Genomic DNA, 24,710 nt, shown 5'->3' with positions numbered 1-24,710 from the left:
GGACAACAAACAGATCCAGAGAGGGACAACAAACAGATCCAGAGAGAGAGGGACAACAAACAGATCCAGAGAGGGACAACAAACAGATCCAGAGAGAGAGGGACAACAAACAGATCCAGAGAGAGAGGGACAACAAACAGATCCAGAGAGAGAGGAACAACAAACAGATCCAGAGAGAGCGGAACAACAAACAGATCCAGGAGGGACAACAAACAGATCCAGAGAGGGACAACAAACAGATCCAGAGAGGGACAACAAACAGATCCAGAGAGGGACAACAAACAGATCCAGAGAGAGAGGGACAACAAACAGATCCAGAGAGAGAGGGACAACAAACAGATCCAGAGAGAGAGGGACAACAAACAGATCCAGAGAGGGAGGGACAACAAACAGATCCAGAGAGAGATGGACAACAAACAGATCCAGAGAGAGAGGGACAACAAACAGGTCCAGAGAGAGAGGGACAACAAACAGATGCAGAGAGAGAGAGACAACAAACAGATCCAGAGAGAGAGGGACAACAAACAGATCCAGAGAGAGAGGGACAACAAACAGATCCAGAGAGAGAGGGACAAGAAACAGATCCAGAGAGAGAGGGACAAGAAACAGATCCAGAGAGGGACAACAAACAGATCCAGAGAGAGAGGAACAACAAACAGATCCAGAGAGAGAGGGACAAGAAACAGATCCAGAGAGAGAGGGACAACAAACAGATCCAGAGAGGACAACAAACAAATCCAGGAGGGACAACAAACAGATCCAGAGAGAGAGGACAACAAACAGATCCAGAGAGAGAGGGACAACAAACAGATCCAGAGAGGGACAACAAACAGATCCAGAGAGAGAGGGACAACAAACAGATCCAGAGAGAGAGGGACAACAAACAGATCCAGAGAGAGGAACAACAAACAGATCCAGAGAGAGAGGGACAACAAACAGATCCAGAGAGAGAGGGACAACAAACAGATCCAGAGAGAGAGGGACAACAAACAGATCCAGAGAGAGAGGGACAACAAACAGATCCAGAGAGAGAGGGACAACAAACAGATCCAGAGAGGGAGGGACAACAAACAGATCCGGAGAGAGAGGAACAACAAACAGATCCAGAGAGAGAGGGACAACAAACAGATCCAGAGAGAGAGGGACAACAAACAGATCCAGAGAGGGAGGGACAACAAACAGATCCGGAGAGAGAGGAACAACAAACAGATCCAGAAAGAGAGGGACAACAAACAGATCCAGAGAGAGATGGACAACAAACAGATCCAGAGAGAGAGGGACAACAAACAGATCCAGAGAGAGAGGACAACAAACAGATCCAGAGAGAGGGGACAACAAACAGATCCAGAGAGAGAGGGACAAGAAACAGATTCAGAGAGGGACAACAAACAGATCCAGAGAGAGAGGAACAACAAACAGATCCAGAGAGAGAGGGACAAGAAACAGATCCAGAGAGAGAGGGACAACAAACAGATCCAGAGAGGGACAACAAACAGATCCAGAGAGGGACAACAAACAGATCCAGAGAGAGAGGAACATCAAACAGATCCAGGAGGGACAACAAACAGATCCAGAGAGAGAGGAACAACAAACAGATCCAGAAAGAGAGGGACAACAAACAGATCCAGAGAGGGACAACAAACAGATCCAGAGAGGGACAACAAAAAGATCCAGAGAGGGACAACAAACAGATCCAGAGAGAGAGGGACAACAAACAGATCCAGAGAGAGAGGGACAACAAACAGATCCAGAGAGGGAGGGACAACAAACAGATCCGGAGAGAGAGGAACAACAAACAGATCCAGAGAGAGAGGGACAACAAACAGGTCCAGAGAGAGAGGGACAACAAACAGATCCAGAGAGGGAGGGACAACAAACAGATCCGGAGAGAGAGGAACAACAAACAGATCCAGAAAGAGAGGGACAACAAACAGATCCAGAGAGAGATGGACAACAAACAGATCCAGAGAGAGAGGGACAACAAACAGATCCAGAGAGAGAGGGACAACAAACAGATCCAGAGAGAGAGGGACAAGAAACAGATCCAGAGAGAGAGGGACAAGAAACAGATCCAGAGAGGGACAACAAACAGATCCAGAGAGAGAGGAACAACAAACAGATCCAGAGAGAGAGGGACAAGAAACAGATCCAGAGAGAGAGGGACAACAAACAGATCCAGAGAGGGACAACAAACAGATCCAGAGAGAGAGGGACAACAAACAGATCCAGAGAGGGACAACAAACAGATCCAGAGAGGGACAACAAACAGATCCAGAGAGAGAGGAACATCAAACAGATCCAGGAGGGACAACAAACAGATCCAGAGAGAGAGGAACAACAAACAGATCCAGAAAGAGAGGGACAACAAACAGATCCAGAGAGGGACAACAAACAGATCCAGAGAGGGACAACAAACAGATCCAGAGAGGGACAACAAACAGATCCAGAGAGAGAGGGACAACAAACAGATCCAGAGAGAGAGGGACAACAAACAGATCCAGAGAGGGAGGGACAACAAACAGATCCAGAGAGAGATGGACAACAAACAGATCCAAAGAGAGAGGGACAACAAACAGGTCCAGAGAGAGAGGGTCAACAAACAGATCCAGAGAGGGAGGGACAACAAACAGATCCAGAGAGAGAGGGACGACAAACAGATCCAGAGAGGGACAACAAACAGATCCAGAGATAGAGGGACAACAAACAGATCCAGAGAGAGAGGAACAACAAACAGATCCAGAGAGAGGGAACAACAAACAGATCCAGAGAGAGAGGAACAACAAACAGATCCAGAGAGGGACAACAAACAGATCCAGAGAGGGACAACAAACAGATCCAGAGAGAGAGGAACAACAAACAGATCCAGAGAGAGAGGGACAACAAACAGATCCAGAGAGGGACAACAAACAGATCCAGAGAGGGACAACAAACAGATCCAGAGAGAGAGAGGGACAACAAACAGATCCAGAGAGAGAGGGACAACAAACAGATCCATAGAGAGAGAGGGACAACAAACAGATCCAGAGAGAGAGGGACAACAAACAGATCCAGAGAGGGGGAACAAACAGATCCAGAACAAACAGATCCAGAGAGAGAGGGACAACAAACAGATCCAGAGAGAGAGGAACAACAAACAGATCCAGAGAGAGAGGGACAACAAACAGATCCAGAAAGAGAGGGACAACAAACAGATCGAGAGAGGGACAACAAACAGATCCAGAGAGGGACAACAAACAGATCCAGAGAGAGAGGGACAACAAACAGATCCAGAGAGGGAGGGACAACAAACAGATCCAGAGAGGGACAACAAACAGATCCAGAGAGAGAGGGACAACAAACAGATCCAGAGAGGGACAACAAACAGATCCAGAGAGAGAGGGACAACAAACAGATCCAGAGAAAGAGGGACAACAAACAGATCCAGAGAGAGAGGAACAACAAACAGATCCAGAGAGAGCGGAACAACAAACAGATCCAGGAGGGACAACAAACAGATCCAGAGAGGGACAACAAACAGATCCAGAGAGGGACAACAAACAGATCCAGAGAGGGACAACAAACAGATCCAGAGAGAGAGGAACAACAAACAGATCCAGAAAGAGAGGGACAACAAACAGATCCAGAGAGGGACAACAAACAGATCCAGAGAGGGACAACAAACAGATCCAGAGAGAGAGGGACAACAAACAGATCCAGAGAGAGAGGGACAACAAACAGATCCAGAGAGAGAGGGACAACAAACAGATCCAGAGAGAGAGGAACAACAAACAGATCCAGAAAGAGAGGGACAACAAACAGATCCAGAGAGGGACAACAAACAGATCCAGAGAGCGACAACAAACAGATCCAGAAAGAGAGGGACAACAAACAGATCCAGAGAGAGAGAGAGGGACAACAAACATATCCAGAGAGGGACAAGAAACAGATCCAGAGAGGGACAACAAACAGATCCAGAGAGAGAGGAACAACAAACAGATCCAGAGAGAGAGGGACAACAAACAGATCCAGAGAGAGAGGAACAACAAACAGATCCAGAGAGAGAGGGACAACAAACAGATCCAGAGAGAGAGGGTCAACAAACAGATCCAGAGAGGGAGGGACAACAAACAGATCCAGAGAGGGACAACAAACAGATCCAGAGAGGGACAACAAACAGATCCAGAGAGAGAGGGACAACAAACAGATCCGGAGAGAGAGGAACAACAAACAGATCCAGAAAGAGAGGGACAACAAACAGATCCAGAGAGAGAGGGACAACAAACAGATCCAGAGAGAGAGGGACAACAAACAGATCCAGATAGAGAGGAACAACAAACAGATCCATAGAGAGAGGAACAACAAACAAATCCAGGAGGGACAACAAACAGATCCAGAGAGAGAGGGACAACAAACAGATCCAGAGAGAGAGGGACAACAAACAGATCCAGAGAGGGACAACAAACAGATCCAGAGAGGGACAACAAACAGATCCAGAGAGAGAGGGACAACAAACAGATCCAGAGAGAGAGGAACAACAAACAGATCCAGAGAGAGAGGGACAACAAACAGATCCAGAGAGAGAGGGACAACAAACAGATCCAGAGAGAGAGGGACAACAAACAGATCCAGAGAGAGAGGGACAACAAACAGATCCAGAGAGAGAGGGACAACAAACAGATCCAGAGAGGAGGGACAACAAACAGATCCAGAGAGAGAGGGACAACAAACAGATCCAGAGAGAGAGGGACAACAAACAGATCCAGAGAGAGAGGGGACAACAAACAGATCCAGAGAGGGAGGGACAACAAACAGATCCAGGAGAGAGGGACAACAAACAGATCCAGAAAGAGAGGGACAACAAACAGATCCAGAGAGGGTTAACAAACAGATCCAGAGAGAGAGGGACAACAAACAGATCCAGAGAGAGAGGAACAACAAACAGATCCAGAAAGAGAGGGACAACAAACAGATCCAGAGAGGGACAACAAACAGATCCAGAGAGAGAGGGACAACACACAGATCCAGAGAGGGACAACAAACAGATCCAGAGAGAGAGGGACAACAAACAGATCCAGAGAGGGTGGGACAACAAACAGATCCAGAGAGAGAGGGACAACAAACAGATCCAGAGAGGGTGGGACAACAAACAGATCCAGAGAGAGAGGGACAACAAACAGATCCAGAGAGAGAGGGACAACAAACAGATCCAGAGAGAGAGGAACAACAAACAGATCCAGAGAGAGAGGGACAACAAACAGATCCAGAGAGGGTGGGACAACAAACAGATCCAGAGAGAGAGGGACAACAAACAGATCCAGAGAGAGAGGGACAACAAACAGATCCAGAGAGAGAGGGACAATAAACAGATCCAGAGAGAGAGGGACAACAAACAGATCCAGAGAGAGAGGAACAACAAACAGATCCAGAGAGAGAGGAACAACAAACAGATCCAGAAAGAGAGGGACAACAAACAGATCCAGAGAGGGACAACAAACAGATCCAGAGAGGGACAACAAACAGATCCAGAGAGAGAGGGACAACAAACAGATCCAGAGAGAGAGGGACAACAAACAGATCCAGAGAGAGAGGGACAACAAACAGGTCCAGAGAGAGAGGGACAACAAACAGATGCAGAGAGAGAGAGACAACAAACAGATCCAGAGAGAGAGGGACAAGAAACAGATCCAGAGAGAGAGGGACAAGAAACAGATCCAGAGAGGGACAACAAACAGATCCAGAGAGAGAGGAACAACAAACAGATCCAGAGAGAGAGGGACAACAAACAGATCCAGAGAGGGACAACAAACAAATCCAGGAGGGACAACAAACAGATCCAGAGAGAGAGGGACAACAAACAGATCCAGAGAGAGAGGGACAACAAACAGATCCAGAGAGGGACAACAAACAGATCCAGAGAGGGACAACATACAGATCCAGAGAGAGAGGGACAACAAACAGATCCAGAGAGAGAGGAACAACAAACAGATCCAGAGAGAGAGGGACAACAAACAGATCCAGAGAGAGAGGAACAACAAATAGATCCAGAAAGAGAGGGACAACAAACAGATCCAGAGAGGGACAACAAACAGATCCAGAGAGCGACAACAAACAGATCCAGAAAGAGAGGGACAACAAACAGATCCAGAGAGAGAGAGAGGGACAACAAACATATCCAGAGAGGGACAAGAAACAGATCCAGAGAGGGACAACAAACAGATCCAGAGAGAGAGGAACAACAAACAGATCCAGAGAGAGAGGGACAACAAACAGATCCAGAGAGAGAGGAACAACAAACAGATCCAGAGAGAGAGGGACAACAAACAGATCCAGAGAGAGAGGGTCAACAAACAGATCCAGAGAGGGAGGGACAACAAACAGATCCAGAGAGGGACAACAAACAGATCCAGAGAGAGAGGGACAACAAACAGATCCGGAGAGAGAGGAACAACAAACAGATCCAGAAAGAGAGGGACAACAAACAGATCCAGAGAGAGAGGGACAACAAACAGATCCAGAGAGAGAGGGACAACAAACAGATCCAGATAGAGAGGAACAACAAACAGATCCAGAGAGAGAGGAACAACAAACAGATCCAGGAGGGACAACAAACAGATCCAGAGAGAGAGGGACAACAAACAGATCCAGAGAGAGAGGGACAACAAACAGATCCAGAGAGGGACAACAAACAGATCCAGAGAGGGACAACAAACAGATCCAGAGAGAGAGGGACAACAAACAGATCCAGAGAGAGAGGAACAACAAACAGATCCAGAGAGAGAGGGACAACAAACAGATCCAGAGAGAGAGGGACAACAAACAGATCCAGAGAGAGAGGGACAACAAACAGATCCAGAGAGAGAGGGACAACAAACAGATCCAGAGAGAGAGGGACAACAAACAGATCCAGAGAGGAGGGACAACAAACAGATCCAGAGAGAGAGGACAACAAACAGATCCAGAGAGAGAGGGACAACAAACAGATCCAGAGAGAGAGGGACAACAAACAGATCCAGAGAGGGAGGGACAACAAACAGATCTGGAGAGAGAGGAACAACAAACAGATCCAGAAAGAGAGGGACAACAAACAGATCCAGAGAGGGTTAACAAACAGATCCAGAGAGAGAGGGACAACAAACAGATCCAGAGAGAGAGGAACAACAAACAGATCCAGAAAGAGAGGGACAACAAACAGATCCAGAGAGGGACAACAAACAGATCCAGAGAGAGAGGGACAACAAACAGATCCAGAGAGGGACAACAAACAGATCCAGAGAGAGAGGGACAACAAACAGATCCAGAGAGGGTGGGACAACAAACAGATCCAGAGAGAGAGGGACAACAAACAGATCCAGAGAGGGTGGGACAACAAACAGATCCAGAGAGAGAGGGACAACAAACAGATCCAGAGAGAGAGGGACAACAAACAGATCCAGAGAGAGAGGAACAACAAACAGATCCAGAGAGAGAGGGACAACAAACAGATCCAGAGAGGGTGGGACAACAAACAGATCCAGAGAGAGAGGGACAACAAACAGATCCAGAGAGAGAGGGACAACAAACAGATCCAGAGAGAGAGGGACAATAAACAGATCCAGAGAGAGAGGGACAACAAACAGATCCAGAGAGAGAGGAACAACAAACAGATCCAGAGAGAGAGGAACAACAAACAGATCCAGAAAGAGAGAGGGACAACAAACAGATCCAGAGAGGGGACAACAAACAGATCCAGAGAGGGACAACAAACAGATCCAGAGAGAGAGGGACAACAAACAGATCCAGAGAGAGAGGGACAACAAACAGATCCAGAGAGAGAGGGACAACAAACAGGTCCAGAGAGAGAGGGACAACAAACAGATGCAGAGAGAGAGAGACAACAAACAGATCCAGAGAGAGAGGGACAAGAAACAGATCCAGAGAGAGAGGGACAAGAAACAGATCCAGAGAGGGACAACAAACAGATCCAGAGAGAGAGGAACAACAAACAGATCCAGAGAGAGAGGGACAACAAACAGATCCAGAGAGGGACAACAAACAAATCCAGGAGGGACAACAAACAGATCCAGAGAGAGAGGGACAACAAACAGATCCAGAGAGAGAGGGACAACAAACAGATCCAGAGAGGGACAACAAACAGATCCAGAGAGGGACAACAAACAGATCCAGAGAGAGAGGGACAACAAACAGATCCAGAGAGAGAGGAACAACAAACAGATCCAGAGAGAGAGGGACAACAAACAGACCCAGAGAGAGAGGGACAACAAACAGATCCAGAGAGAGAGGGACAACAAACAGATCCAGAGAGAGAGGGACAACAAACAGATCCAGAGAGAGAGGGACAACAAACAGATCCAGAGAGGGTGGGACAACAAACAGATCCAGAGAGAGAGGGACAACAAACAGATCCAGAGAGAGAGGGACAACAAACAGATCCAGAGAGAGAGGAACAACAAACAGATCCAGAGAGAGAGGGACAACAAACAGATCCAGAGAGAGAGGAACAACAAACAGATCCAGAGAGAGAGGAACAACAAACAGATCCAGAAAGAGAGGGACAACAAACAGATCCAGAGAGGGACAACAAACAGATCCAGAGAGAGAGGGACAACAAACAGATCCAGAGAGGGTGGGACAACAAACAGATCCAGAGAGAGAGGGACAACAAACAGATCCAGAGAGGGTGGGACAACAAACAGATCCAGAGAGAGAGGGACAACAAACAGATCCAGAGAGAGAGGGACAACAAACAGATCCAGAGAGAGAGGAACAACAAACAGATCCAGAGAGAGAGGGACAACAAACAGATCCAGAGAGGGTGGGACAACAAACAGATCCAGAGAGAGAGGGACAACAAACAGATCCAGAGAGAGAGGGACAACAAACAGATCCAGAGAGAGAGGGACAATAAACAGATCCAGAGAGAGAGGGACAACAAACAGATCCAGAGAGAGAGGAACAACAAACAGATCCAGAGAGAGAGGAACAACAAACAGATCCAGAAAGAGAGGGACAACAAACAGATCCAGAGAGGGACAACAAACAGATCCAGAGAGGGACAACAAACAGATCCAGAGAGAGAGGGACAACAAACAGATCCAGAGAGAGAGGGACAACAAACAGATCCAGAGAGAGAGGGACAACAAACAGATCCAGAGAGAGAGGGACAACAAACAGATCCAGAGAGAGAGAGACAACAAACAGATCCAGAGAGAGAGGAACAACAAACAGATCCAGAGAGAGAGGGACAACAAACAGATCCAGAGAGGGACAACAAACAAATCCAGGAGGGACAACAAACAGATCCAGAGAGAGAGGGACAACAAACAGATCCAGAGAGAGAGGGACAACAAACAGATCCAGAGAGGGACAACAAACAGATCCAGAGAGGGACAACAAACAGATCCAGAGAGAGAGGGACAACAAACAGATCCAGAGAGAGAGGAACAACAAACAGATCCAGAGAGAGAGGAACAACAAACAGATCCAGGAGGGACAACAAACAGATCCAGAGAGAGAGGGACAACAAACAGATCCAGAGAGGGACAACAAACAGATCCAGAGAGAGAGGACAACAAACAGATCCAGAGAGAGAGGGACAACAAACAGATCCAGAGAGAGAGGGACAACAAACAGATCCAGAGAGAGAGGGACAACAAACAGATCCAGAGAGAGAGGAACAACAAACAGATCCAGAGAGAGAGGGACAACAAACAGATCCAGAGAGAGAGGAACAACAAACAGATCCAGAGAGAGAGGAACAACAAACAGATCCAGAAAGAGAGGGACAACAAACAGATCCAGAGAGGGACAACAAACAGATCCAGAGAGGGACAACAAACATATCCAGAGAGAGAGGAACAACAAACAGATCCAGAGAGAGAGGGACAACAAACAGATCCAGAGAGAGAGGGACAACAAACAGATCCAGAGAGGGACAACAAACAAATCCAGGAGGGACAACAAACAGATCCAGAGAGAGAGGGACAACAAACAGATCCAGAGAGAGAGGGACAACAAACAGATCCAGAGAGGGACAACAAACAGATCCAGAGAGAGAGGGACAACAAACAGATCCAGAGAGAGAGGGACAACAAACAGATCCAGAGAGAGAGGGACAACAAACAGATCCAGAGAGGGAGGGACAACAAACAGATCCAGAGAGAGAGAGACAACAAACAGATCCAGAGAGAGAGGGACAACAAACAGATCCGGAGAGAGAGAGACAACAAACAGATCCAGAGAGAGAGGGACAACAAACAGATCCAGAGAGAGAGGAACAACAAACAGATCCGGAGAGAGAGTGACAACAAACAGATCCGGAGAGAGAGGGACAACAAACAGATCCAGAGAGAGAGAGACAACAAACAGATCCAGAGAGAGAGAGACAACAAACAGATCCAGAGAGAGAGGGACAACAAACAGATCCAGAGAGGGAGGGACAACAAAAAGATCCAGAGAGAGAGGGACAACAAACAGATCCAGAGAGGGACAACAAACAGATCCAGAGAGGGAGAGACAACAAACAGATCCAGAGAGGGACAACAAACAGATCCAGAGAGAGAGAGAGACAACAAACAGATCCAGAGAGAGAGGGACAACAAACAGATCCAGAGAGAGAGGGACAACAAACAGATCCAGAGAGAGAGGGACAACAAACAGATCCAGAGAGGGAGGGACAACAAAAAGATCCAGAGAGAGAGGGACAACAAACAGATCCAGAGAGGGACAACAAACAGATCCAGAGAGAGAGGGACAACAAACAGATCCAGAGAGAGACAACAAACAGATCCAGAGAGAGAGGGACAACAAACAGATCCAGAGAGAGATGGACAACAAACAGATCCAGAGAGAGAGGGACAACAAACAGATCCAGAGAGAGATGGACAACAAACAGATCCAGAGAGAGAGGGACAACAAACAGATCCAGAGAGAGACAACAAACAGATCCAGAGAGAGAGAGACAACAAACAGATCCAGAGAGAGAGGGACAACAAACAGATCCAGAGAGAGAGGACCAACAAACAGATCCGGAGAGAGAGTGACAACAAACAGATCCGGAGAGAGAGGACAACAAACAGATCCAGAGAGAGAGAGACAACAAACAGATCCAGAGAGAGAGAGACAACAAACAGATCCAGAGAGAGAGGGACAACAAACAGATCCGGAGAGAGAGAGACAACAAACAGATCCAGAGAGAGAGGAACAACAAACAGATCCGGAGAGAGAGGGACAACAAACAGATCCGGAGAGAGAGGGACAACAACAGATCCAGAGAGAGAGAGACAACAAACAGATCCAGAGAGAGAGGGACAACAAACAGATCCAGAGAGAGAGGAACAACAAACAGATCCAGAGAGAGAGGGACAACAAACAGATCCAGAGAGAGAGGGACAACAAACAGATCCAGAGAGAGAGGAACAACAAACAGATCCAGAGAGGGAGGGACAACAAACAGATCCAGAGAGAGACAACAAACAGATCCAGAGAGAGAGGACAACAAACAGAACCAGAAATAGAGGAACAACAAAAAGATCCAGAGAGAGAGGGACAACAAACAGATCCAGAGAGGGAGGGACAACAAAAAGATCCAGAGAGAGAGGGACAACAAACAGATCCAGAGAGGGACAACAAAAAGATCCAGAGAGAGAGGGACAACAAACAGATCCAGAGAGAGACAACAAACAGATCCAGAGAGAGAGGGACAACAAACAGATCCAGAGAGAGGGACAACAAACAGATCCAGAGAGAGAGAGACAACAAACAGATCCAGAGAGAGATGGACAACAAACAGATCCAGAGAGAGAGGGACAACAAACAGATCCAGAGAGAGAGGGACAACAAACAGATCCAGAGAGAGACAACAAACAGATCCAGAGAGAGAGAGAGACAACAAACAGATCCAGAGAGAGAGGGACAACAAACAGATCCGGAGAGAGAGAGACAACAAACAGATCCAGAGAGAGAGGGACAACAAACAGATCCAGAGAGAGAGGAACAACAAACAGATCCGGAGAGAGAGTGACAACAAACAGATCCGGAGAGAGAGGGACAACAAACAGATCCAGAGAGAGAGAGACAACAAACAGATCCAGAGAGAGAGAGACAACAAACAGATCCAGAGAGAGAGGGACAACAAACAGATCCGGAGAGAGAGAGACAACAAACAGATCCAGAGAGAGAGGGACAACAAACAGATTCAGAGAGAGAGGAACAACAAACAGATCCGGAGAGAGAGGGACAACAAACAGATCCGGAGAGAGAGGGACAACAAACAGATCCAGAGAGGGACAACAAACAGATCCAGAGAGAGAGGGACAACAAACAGATCCAGAGAGGGAGGGACAACAAAAAGATCCAGAGAGAGAGGAACAACAAACAGATCCAGAAAGAGAGGAACAACAAAAAGATCCAGAGAGAGAGGGACAACAAACAGATCCAGAGAGGGAGGGACAACAAAAAGATCCAGAGAGAGAGGGACAACAAACAGATCCAGAGAGGGACAACAAACAGATCCAGAGAGAGAGGGACAACAAACAGATCCAGAGAGAGATGGACAACAAACAGATCCAGAGAGAGAGGGACAACAAACAGATCCAGAGAGAGACAACAAATAGATCCAGAGAGAGAGAGACAACAAACAGATCCAGAGAGAGAGGGACAACAAACAGATCCAGAGAGAGAGGAACAACAAACAGATCCGGAGAGAGAGTGACAACAAACAGATCCGGAGAGAGAGGGACAACAAACAGATCCAGAGAGAGAGAGACAACAAACAGATCCAGAGAGAGAGAGACAACAAACAGATCCAGAGAGAGAGGGACAACAAACAGATCCAGAGAGAGAGGGACAACAAACAGATCCAGAGAGAGAGGGACAACAAACAGATCCAGAGAGAGAGGGACAACAAACAGATCCAGAGAGAGAGGGACAACAAACAGATCCAGATAGAGAGGAACAACAAACAGATCCAGAGAGAGAGGGAACAAACAAATCAGGAGGGACAACAAACAGATCCAGAGAGAGAGGGACAACAAACAGATCCAGAGAGAGAGGGACAACAAACAGATCCAGAGAGGGACAACAAACAGATCCAGAGAGGGACAACAAACAGATCCAGAGAGAGAGGGACAACAAACAGATCCAGAGAGAGAGGAACAACAAACAGATCCAGAGAGAGAGGGACAACAAACAGATCCAGAGAGAGAGGGACAACAAACAGATCCAGAGAGAGAGGGACAACAAACAGATCCAGAGAGAGAGGGACAACAAACAGATCCAGAGAGAGAGGGACAACAAACAGATCCAGAGAGGGAGGGACAACAAACAGATCCGGAGAGAGAGGGACAACAAACAGATCCAGAGAGAGAGGGACAACAAACAGATCCAGAGAGAGAGGGACAACAAACAGATCCAGAGAGGGAGGGACAACAAACAGATCTGGAGAGAGAGGAACAACAAACAGATCCAGAAAGAGAGGGACAACAAACAGATCCAGAGAGGGTTAACAAACAGATCCAGAGAGAGAGGGACAACAAACAGATCCAGAGAGAGAGGAACAACAAACAGATCCAGAAAGAGAGGGACAACAAACAGATCCAGAGAGGGACAACAAACAGATCCAGAGAGAGAGGGACAACACACAGATCCAGAGAGGGACAACAAACAGATCCAGAGAGAGAGGGACAACAAACAGATCCAGAGAGGGTGGGACAACAAACAGATCCAGAGAGAGAGGGACAACAAACAGATCCAGAGAGGGTGGGACAACAAACAGATCCAGAGAGAGAGGGACAACAAACAGATCCAGAGAGAGAGGACAACAAACAGATCCAGAGAGAGAGGAACAACAAACAGATCCAGAGAGAGAGGGACAACAAACAGATCCAGAGAGGGTGGGACAACAAACAGATCCAGAGAGAGAGGGACAACAAACAGATCCAGAGAGAGAGGACAACAAACAGATCCAGAGAGAGAGGACAATAAACAGATCCAGAGAGAGAGGACAACAAACAGATTCAGAGAGAGAGGAACAACAAACAGATCCAGAGAGAGAGGAACAACAAACAGATCCAGAAAGAGAGGGACAACAAACAGATCCAGAGAGGGACAACAAACAGATCCAGAGAGGGACAACAAACAGATCCAGAGAGAGAGGGACAACAAACAGATCCAGAGAGAGAGGGACAACAAACAGATCCAGAGAGAGAGGGACAACAAACAGGTCCAGAGAGAGAGGGACAACAAACAGATGCAGAGAGAGAGAGACAACAAACAGATCCAGAGAGAGAGGAACAACAAACAGATCCAGAGAGAGAGGGACAAGAAACAGATCCAGAGAGGGACAACAAACAGATCCAGAGAGAGAGGAACAACAAACAGATCCAGAGAGAGAGGGACAACAAACAGATCCAGAGAGGGACAACAAACAAATCCAGGAGGGACAACAAACAGATCCAGAGAGAGAGGGACAACAAACAGATCCAGAGAGAGAGGGACAACAAACAGATCCAGAGAGGGACAACAAACAGATCCAGAGAGGGACAACAAACAGATCCAGAGAGAGAGGGACAACAAACAGATCCAGAGAGAGAGGAACAACAAACAGATCCAGAGAGAGAGGGACAACAAACAGACCCAGAGAGAGAGGGACAACAAACAGATCCAGAGAGAGAGGGACAACAAACAGATCCAGAGAGAGAGGGACAACAAACAGATCCAGAGAGAGAGGGACAACAAACAGATCCAGAGAGGGTGGGACAACAAACAGATCCAGAGAGAGAGGGACAACAAACAGATCCAGAGAGAGAGGGACAACAAACAGATCCAGAGAGAGAGGAACAACAAACAGATCCAGAGAGAGAGGGACAACAAACAGATCCAGAGAGAGAGGAACAACAAACAGATCCAGAGAGAGAGGAACAACAAACAGATCCAGAAAGAGAGGGACAACAAACAGATCCAGAGAGGGACAACAAACAGATCCAGAGAGGGACAACAAACATATCCAGAGAGAGAGGAACAACAAACAGATCCAGAGAGAGAGGGACAACAAACAGATCCAGAGAGAGAGGGACAACAAACAGATCCAGAGAGGGACAACAAACAAATCCAGGAGGGACAACAAACAGATCCAGAGAGAGAGGGACAACAAACAGATCCAGAGAGAGGGACAACAAACAGATCCAGAGAGGGACAACAAACAGATCCAGAGAGAGAGGGACAACAAACAGATCCAGAGAGAGAGGGACAACAAACAGATCCAGAGAGAGAGGGACAACAAACAGATCCAGAGAGAGAGGGACAACAAACAGATCCAGAGAGGGAGGGACAACAAACAGATCCAGAGAGAGAGAGACAACAAACAGATCCAGAGAGAGAGGGACAACAAACAGATCCGGAGAGAGAGAGACAACAAACAGATCCAGAGAGAGAGGGACAACAAACAGATCCAGAGAGAGAGGAACAACAAACAGATCCGGAGAGAGAGTGACAACAAACAGATCCGGAGAGAGAGGGACAACAAACAGATCCAGAGAGAGAGAGACAACAAACAGATCCAGAGAGAGAGAGACAACAAACAGATCCAGAGAGAGAGGGACAACAAACAGATCCAGAGAGGGAGGGACAACAAAAAGATCCAGAGAGAGAGGGACAACAAACAGATCCAGAGAGGGACAACAAACAGATCCAGAGAGGGAGAGACAACAAACAGATCCAGAGAGGGACAACAAACAGATCCAGAGAGAGAGAGAGACAACAAACAGATCCAGAGAGAGAGGGACAACAAACAGATCCAGAGAGAGAGGGACAACAAACAGATCCAGAGAGGGAGGGACAACAAACAGATCCAGAGAGGGAGGGACAACAAAAAGATCCAGAGAGAGAGGGACAACAAACAGATCCAGAGAGGGACAACAAACAGATCCAGAGAGAGAGTGACAACAAACAGATCCAGAGAGAGACAACAAACAGATCCAGAGAGAGAGGGACAACAAACAGATCCAGAGAGAGATGGACAACAAACAGATCCAGAGAGAGAGGGACAACAAACAGATCCAGAGAGAGATGGACAAGAAACAGATCCAGAGAGAGAGGGACAACAAACAGATCCAGAGAGAGACAACAAACAGATCCAGAGAGAGAGAGACAACAAACAGATCCAGAGAGAGAGGGACAACAAACAGATCCAGAGAGAGAGGAACAACAAACAGATCCGGAGAGAGAGTGACAACAAACAGATCCGGAGAGAGAGGGACAACAAACAGATCCAGAGAGAGAGAGACAACAAACAGATCCAGAGAGAGAGAGACAACAAACAGATCCAGAGAGAGAGGGACAACAAACAGATCCGGAGAGAGAGAGACAACAAACAGATCCAGAGAGAGAGGAACAACAAACAGATCCGGAGAGAGAGGGACAACAAACAGATCCGGAGAGAGAGGGACAACAACAGATCCAGAGAGAGAGAGACAACAAACAGATCCAGAGAGAGAGGGACAACAAACAGATCCAGAGAGAGAGGAACAACAAACAGATCCAGAGAGAGAGGGACAACAAACAGATCCAGAGAGAGAGGGACAACAAACAGATCCAGAGAGAGAGGAACAACAAACAGATCCAGAGAGGGAGGGACAACAAACAGATCCAGAGAGAGACAACAAACAGATCCAGAGAGAGAGTGACAACAAACAGAACCAGAAATAGAGGAACAACAAAAAGATCCAGAGAGAGAGGGACAACAAACAGATCCAGAGAGGGAGGGACAACAAAAAGATCCAGAGAGAGAGGGACAACAAACAGATCCAGAGAGGGACAACAAAAAGATCCAGAGAGAGAGGGACAACAAACAGATCCAGAGAGAGACAACAAACAGATCCAGAGAGAGAGGGACAACAAACAGATCCAGAGAGAGATGGACAACAAACAGATCCAGAGAGAGAGGGACAACAAACAGATCCAGAGAGAGATGGACAACAAACAGATCCAGAGAGAGAGGGACAACAAACAGATCCAGAGAGAGAGGGACAACAAACAGATCCAGAGAGAGACAACAAACAGATCCAGAGAGAGAGAGACAACAAACAGATCCAGAGAGAGAGGGACAACAAACAGATCCGGAGAGAGAGAGACAACAAACAGATCCAGAGAGAGAGGGACAACAAACAGATCCAGAGAGAGAGGAACAACAAACAGATCCGGAGAGAGAGTGACAACAAACAGATCCGGAGAGAGAGGGACAACAAACAGATCCAGAGAGAGAGAGACAACAAACAGATCCAGAGAGAGAGAGACAACAAACAGATCCAGAGAGAGAGGGACAACAAACAGATCCGGAGAGAGAGAGACAACAAACAGATCCAGAGAGAGAGGGACAACAAACAGATCCAGAGAGAGAGGAACAACAAACAGATCCGGAGAGAGAGGGACAACAAACAGATCCGGAGAGAGAGGGACAACAAACAGATCCAGAGAGGGACAACAAACAGATCCAGAGAGAGAGGGACAACAAACAGATCCAGAGAGGGAGGGACAACAAAAAGATCCAGAGAGAGAGGAACAACAAACAGATCCAGAAAGAGAGGAACAACAAAAAGATCCAGAGAGAGAGGGACAACAAACAGATCCAGAGAGGGAGGGACAACAAAAAGATCCAGAGAGAGAGGGACAACAAACAGATCCAGAGAGGGACAACAAACAGATCCAGAGAGAGAGGGACAACAAACAGATCCAGAGAGAGATGGACAACAAACAGATCCAGAGAGAGAGGGACAACAAACAGATCCAGAGAGAGATGGACAACAAACAGATCCAGAGAGAGAGGGACAACAAACAGATCCAGAGAGAGATGGACAACAAACAGATCCAGAGAGAGAGGGACAACAAACAGATCCAGAGAGAGACAACAAATAGATCCAGAGAGAGAGAGACAACAAACAGATCCAGAGAGAGAGGGACAACAAACAGATCCAGAGAGAGAGGAACAACAAACAGATCCGGAGAGAGAGTGACAACAAACAGATCCGGAGAGAGAGGGACAACAAACAGATCCAGAGAGAGAGAGACAACAAACAGATCCAGAGAGAGAGAGACAACAAACAGATCCAGAGAGAGAGGGACAACAAACAGATCCGGAGAGAGAGGGACAACAAACAGATCCAGAGAGAGAGGGACAACAAACAGATCCAGAGAGAGAGGAACAACAAACAGATCCAGAGAGGGAGGGACAACAAACAGATCCAGAGAGAGACAACAAACAGATCCAGAGAGAGAGGGACAACAAACATAACCAGAAATAGAGGGACAACAAACAGATCCGGAGAGAGAGAGACAACAAACAGATCCAGAGAGAGAGGGACAACAAACAGATCCAGAGAGAGAGGAACAACAAACAGATCCAGAGAGAGAGGGACAACAAACAGATCCAGAGAGAGAGAGGGACAACAAACAGATCCAGAGAGGGACAACAAACAGATCAAGAGAGAGGGAGGGACAACAAACAGATCCAGAGAGAGAGGGACAACAAACAGATCCAGAGAGGGACAACAAACAGATCCAGAGAGAGAGGGACAACAAACAGATCCGGAGAGAGAGAGACAACAAACAGATCCAGAGAGAGAGGGACAACAAACAGATCCAGAGAGAGAGGAACAACAAACAGATCCGGAGAGAGAGTGACAACAAACAGATCCGGAGAGAGAGGGACAACAAACAGATCCAGAGAGAGAGACAACAAACAGATCCAGAGAGAGAGACAACAAACAGATCCAGAGAGAGAGGGACAACAAACAGATCCGGAGAGAGAGACAACAAACAGATCCAGAGAGAGGGGACAACAAACAGATCCAGAGAGAGAGGAACAACAAACAGATCCGGAGAGAGAGGGACAACAAACAGATCCGAGAGAGAGGGACAACAAACAGATCCAGAGAGGGACAACAAACAGATCCAGAGAGAGAGGGACAACAAACAGATCAAGAGAGGGAGGGACAACAAACAGATCCAGAGAGAGAGGGACAACAAACAGATCCAGAAAGAGAGGAACAACAAAAAGATCCAGAGAGAGAGGGACAACAAACAGATCCAGAGAGGGAGGGACAACAAAAAGATCCAGAGAGAGAGGGACAACAAACAGATCCAGAGAGGGACAACAAACAGATCCAGAGAGAGAGGGACAACAAACAGATCCAGAGAGAGATGGACAACAAACAGATCCAGAGAGAGAGGGACAACAAACAGATCCAGAGAGAGATGGACAACAAACAGATCCAGAGAGAGAGGGACAACAAACAGATCCAGAGAGAGATGGACAACAAACAGATCCAGAGAGAGAGGGACAACAAACAGATCCAGAGAGAGACAACAAACAGATCCAGAGAGAGAGAGACAACAAACAGATCCAGAGAGAGAGGGACAACAAACAGATCCAGAGAGAGAGGAACAACAAACAGATCCGGAGAGAGAGTGACAACAAACAGATCCGGAGAGAGAGGGACAACAAACAGATCCAGAGAGAGAGAGACAACAAACAGATCCAGAGAGAGAGAGACAACAAACAGATCCAGAGAGAGAGGGACAACAAACAGATCCGGAGAGAGAGGGACAACAAACAGATCCAGAGAGAGAGGGACAACAAACAGATCCAGAGAGAGAGGAACAACAAACAGATCCAGAGAGGAGGGACAACAAACAGATCCAGAGAGAGACAACAAACAGATCCAGAGAGAGAGGGACAACAAACAGATCCAGAGAGAGAGGGACAACAAACAGATCCAGAGAGAGAGAGACAACAAACAGATCCAGAGAGAGAGGGACAACAAACAGATCCAGAGAGAGAGGAACAACAAACAGATCCAGAGAGAGAGGGACAACAAACAGATCCAGAGAGAGAGAGGGACAACAAACAGATCCAGAGAGGGACAACAAACAGATCAAGAGAGAGGGAGGGACAACAAACAGATCCAGAGAGAGAGGGACAACAAACAGATCCAGAAAGAGAGGAACAACAATAAGATCCAGAGAGAGAGGGACAACAAACAGATCCAGAGAGGGAGGGACAACAAAAAGATCCAGAGAGAGAGGGACAACAAACAGATCCAGAGAGGGACAACAAACAGATCCAGAGAGAGAGGGACAACAAACAGATCCAGAGAGAGACAACAAACAGATCCAGAGAGAGAGGGACAACAAACAGATCCAGAGAGAGATGGACAACAAACAGATCCAGAGAGAGAGGGACAACAAACAGATCCAGAGAGAGATGGACAACAAACAGATCCAGAGAGAGAGGGACAACAAACAGATCCAGAGAGAGACAACAAACAGATCCAGAGAGAGAGAGACAACAAACAGATCCAGAGAGAGAGGACAACAAACAGATCCAGAGAGAGAGGAACAACAAACAGATCCGGAGAGAGAGAGACAACAAACAGATCCGGAGAGAGAGGACAACAAACAGATCCAGAGAGAGAGAGACAACAAACAGATCCAGAGAGAGAGACAACAAACAGATCCAGAGAGAGAGGGACAACAAACAGATCCAGAGAGAGAGAGACAACAAACAGATCCAGAGAGAGAGGAACAACAAACAGATCCAGAGAGAGAGAGGGACAACAAACAGATCCGGAGAGAGAGACAACAACAGATCCAGAGAGAGAGAGACAACAAACAGATCCAGAGAGAGAGGACAACAAACAGATCCAGAGAGAGAGGAACAACAAACAGATCCAGAGAGAGAGGGACAACAAACAGATCCAGAGAGAGAGGGACAACAAACAGATCCAGAGAGAGAGAGAGAACAAACAGATGCAGAGAGAGAGGGACAACAAACAGATCCAGAGAGAGAGAGACAACAAACAGATCCAGAGAGGGACAACAAACAGATCCAGAGAGGGACAACAAACAGATCCAGAGAGAGAGAGGGACAACAAACAGATCCAGAGAGGGACAACAAACAGATCAAGAGAGAGGGAGGGACAACAAACAGATCCAGAGAGAGAGGGACAACAAACAGATCCAGAAAGAGAGGAACAACAAAAAGATCCAGAGAGAGAGGGACAACAAACAGATCCAGAGAGGGAGGGACAACAAAAAGATCCAGAGAGAGAGGGACAACAAACAGATCCAGAGAGGGACAACAAACAGATCCAGAGAGAGAGGGACAACAAACAGATCCAGAGAGAGACAACAAACAGATCCAGAGAGAGAGGGACAACAAACAGATCCAGAGAGAGATGGACAACAAACAGATCCAGAGAGAGAGGGACAACAAACAGATCCAGAGAGAGATGGACAACAAACAGATCCAGAGAGAGAGGGACAACAAACAGATCCAGAGAGAGACAACAAACAGATCCAGAGAGAGGACAACAAACAGATCCAGAGAGAGAGGGACAACAAACAGATCCAGAGAGAGAGGAACAACAAACAGATCCGGAGAGAGAGTGACAACAAACAGATCCAGAGAGAGAGGGACAACAAACAGATCCAGAGAGAGAGAGACAACAAACAGATCCAGAGAGAGAGAGACAACAAACAGATCCAGAGAGAGAGGGACAACAAACAGATCCGGAGAGAGAGGACAACAAACAGATCCAGAGAGAGAGAACAACAAACAGATCCGGAGAGAGAGGGACAACAAACAGATCCAGAGAGAGGGACAACAAACAGATCCAGAGAGAGAGAGACAACAAACAGATCCAGAGAGAGAGGGACAACAAACAGATCCAGAGAGAGAGGAACAACAAACAGATCCAGAGAGAGAGGGACAACAAACAGATCCAGAGAGAGAGGGACAACAAACAGATCCAGAGAGAGAGGAACAACAAACAGATCCAGAGAGGGAGGGACAACAAACAGATCCAGAGAGAGACAACAAACAGATCCAGAGAGAGAGGGACAACAAACAGAACCAGAAATAGAGGAACAACAAAAAGATCCAGAGAGAGAGGGACAACAAACAGATCCAGAGAGGGAGGGACAACAAAAAGATCCAGAGAGAGAGGGACAACAAACAGATCCAGAGAGGGACAACAAAAAGATCCAGAGAGAGAGGGACAACAAACAGATCCAGAGAGAGACAACAAACAGATCCAGAGAGAGAGGGACAACAAACAGATCCAGAGAGAGATGGACAACAAACAGATCCAGAGAGAGAGGGACAACAAACAGATCCAGAGAGAGATGGACAACAAACAGATCCAGAGAGAGAGGGACAACAAACAGATCCAGAGAGAGAGGGACAACAAACAGATCCAGAGAGAGACAACAAACAGATCCAGAGAGAGAGAGAGACAACAAACAGATCCAGAGAGAGAGGGACAACAAACAGATCCGGAGAGAGAGAGACAACAAACAGATCCAGAGAGAGAGGGACAACAAACAGATCCAGAGAGAGAGGAACAACAAACAGATCCGGAGAGAGAGTGACAACAAACAGATCCGGAGAGAGAGGGACAACAAACAGATCCAGAGAGAGAGAGACAACAAACAGATCCAGAGAGAGAGAGACAACAAACAGATCCAGAGAGAGAGGGACAACAAACAGATCCGGAGAGAGAGAGACAACAAACAGATCCAGAGAGAGAGGGACAACAAACAGATCCAGAGAGAGAGGGACAACAAACAGATCCGGAGAGAGAGGGACAACAAACAGATCCAGAGAGAGAGAGACAACAAACAGATCCAGAGAGAGAGGGACAACAAACAGATCCAGAGAGAGAGGAACAACAAACAGATCCAGAGAGAGAGGGACAACAAACAGATCCAGAGAGAGAGGGACAACAAACAGATCCAGAGAGAGAGGAACAACAAACAGATCCAGAGAGGGAGGGACAACAAACAGATCCAGAGAGAGACAACAAACAGATCCAGAGAGAGAGGGACAACAAACAGAACCAGAAATAGAGGGACAACAAACAGATCCGGAGAGAGAGGGACAACAAACAGATCCAGAGAGAGAGGAACAACAAACAGATCCAGAGAGAGAGGGACAACAAACAGATCCAGAGAGAGAGAGGGACAACAAACAGATCCAGAGAGGGACAACAAACAGATCCAGAGAGGGACAACAAACAGATCAAGAGAGAGGGAGGGACAACAAACAGATCCAGAGAGAGAGAGTGACAACAAACCGATCCAGAGAGAGAGGGAGGGACAACAAACCGATCCAGAGAGAGAGAGAGAACAAACAGATGCAGAGAGAGAGGGACAACAAACAGATCCAGAGAGAGAGAGACAACAAACAGATCCAGAGAGGGACAACAAACAGATCCAGAGAGGGACAACAAACAGATCCAGAGAGAGAGGGACAACAAACAGATCCAGAGAGAGAGGGACAACAAACAGATCCAGAGAGAGAGAGACAACAAACAGATCCAGAGAGAGAGGGACAACAAACAGATCCAGAGAGAGGGAGAAAGTAATCAAGCCACTGCAGCAACTCCTTCCAGAAATTAGAGCAATTTAGGTGACAAAGACACTGGGCCCAGACAAGTGAAGCTGAACAGCTACCCACACAAAAGTTTGGTCACACAGAAAAGGCCATTTCAGCACTGCTGGTTTGAGAAAGACAATTGGGTAGAAACACAGCTTTCTGCTTTCATCTAGAGGTTTCAATTGTATTATTTAGTCAGTAATGGCTGCAAAAATTGAAAAGAAAATCTTTGTTGATCTTCGGTAAATGGCACGAACACACAGAGACAGTGTTGTGGCATGGCAAAGCTACCAGGCAACTAGCAGGCATGGGAACATTGCTCAGATTTTAAACATCTGCCCATGCTGAGGGACTTCATCCGTTCTCTGTATTTACCACTGATATGTCAGTCCCTTCTTTATGTAACTGAGGGACTTCATCCGTTCTCTGTATTTCCTACTGATATGTCAGTCCCTTCTTTCTGTAACTGAGGGACTTCATCCGTTCTCTGTATTTCCTACTGATATTTCAGTCCCTTCTTTCTGTAACTGAGGGACTTCATCCGTTCTCTGTATTTCCTACTGATGTTTCAGTCCCTTTTTCCTACAACTGAGGGATGACACAAGTTCCTCCAGAAAGAGACTGTAGACCTGGCAGAAGCTTGTTTCAGCAAACAAGCTGTATGTGACACACTGATAGCCAAACGCACAGATGCATTTACCACAGAACTTTATGACAGAACCAAAGCACTCTGGAAAATTCACAATATTCCAGAGGCAGATGCCGCAAGAAAGCGCAAACAAAGGAAAATGGGAGATTTTGTAGTGGAGACCTCCTTGGGTTGAGACACAGAATTGTCATGTTCCCAAACAATGAAAACAGAGTTGTTGCTCCCCTGCTTGGACAGGATGGTTTGTAAAACCAACGATTCTCGACTGTAGATGCAGGTCTGCTCAAAGGCATACAGACATGCAGCCCGAACTCAAAACTTCCTAGATACATCATGCTTAATTAACTGAGTTTGCCAAGCACTACAGTATTGATGTTAAAAAATAAGAGATGTTGGTGGCCAGAAACTTTCTTGCCCGGAAAAGAGAGGCTGGATGTCCTCCCAAAAATATACTTGCTGTGCATAACCTCCTGGATGATGAAGTTTTTCCTTCTCTAAAGGAAATCATTCACGTTGCCTTCACAGTTCCTGTGAGCAGCTGCTCCTGTGAAAGGTCCTTTAGTGCACTGTGCCAGCTTGCACTCCTGGTTGCATAAGACAATGGGTCAGAAAAGGCTTTCAAGTCTTGCAGCCATGTCCATTTTTTTTAAATTG

Source organism: Oncorhynchus nerka, linkage group LG24 (genome assembly GCF_034236695.1).
Source record: "Oncorhynchus nerka isolate Pitt River linkage group LG24, Oner_Uvic_2.0, whole genome shotgun sequence".
Classification (NCBI taxonomy): Eukaryota; Metazoa; Chordata; class Actinopteri; order Salmoniformes; family Salmonidae; genus Oncorhynchus; species Oncorhynchus nerka.
The sequence above is the reverse complement of the archived record's forward strand: the minus strand, read 5'-3'. Positions refer to the sequence as shown.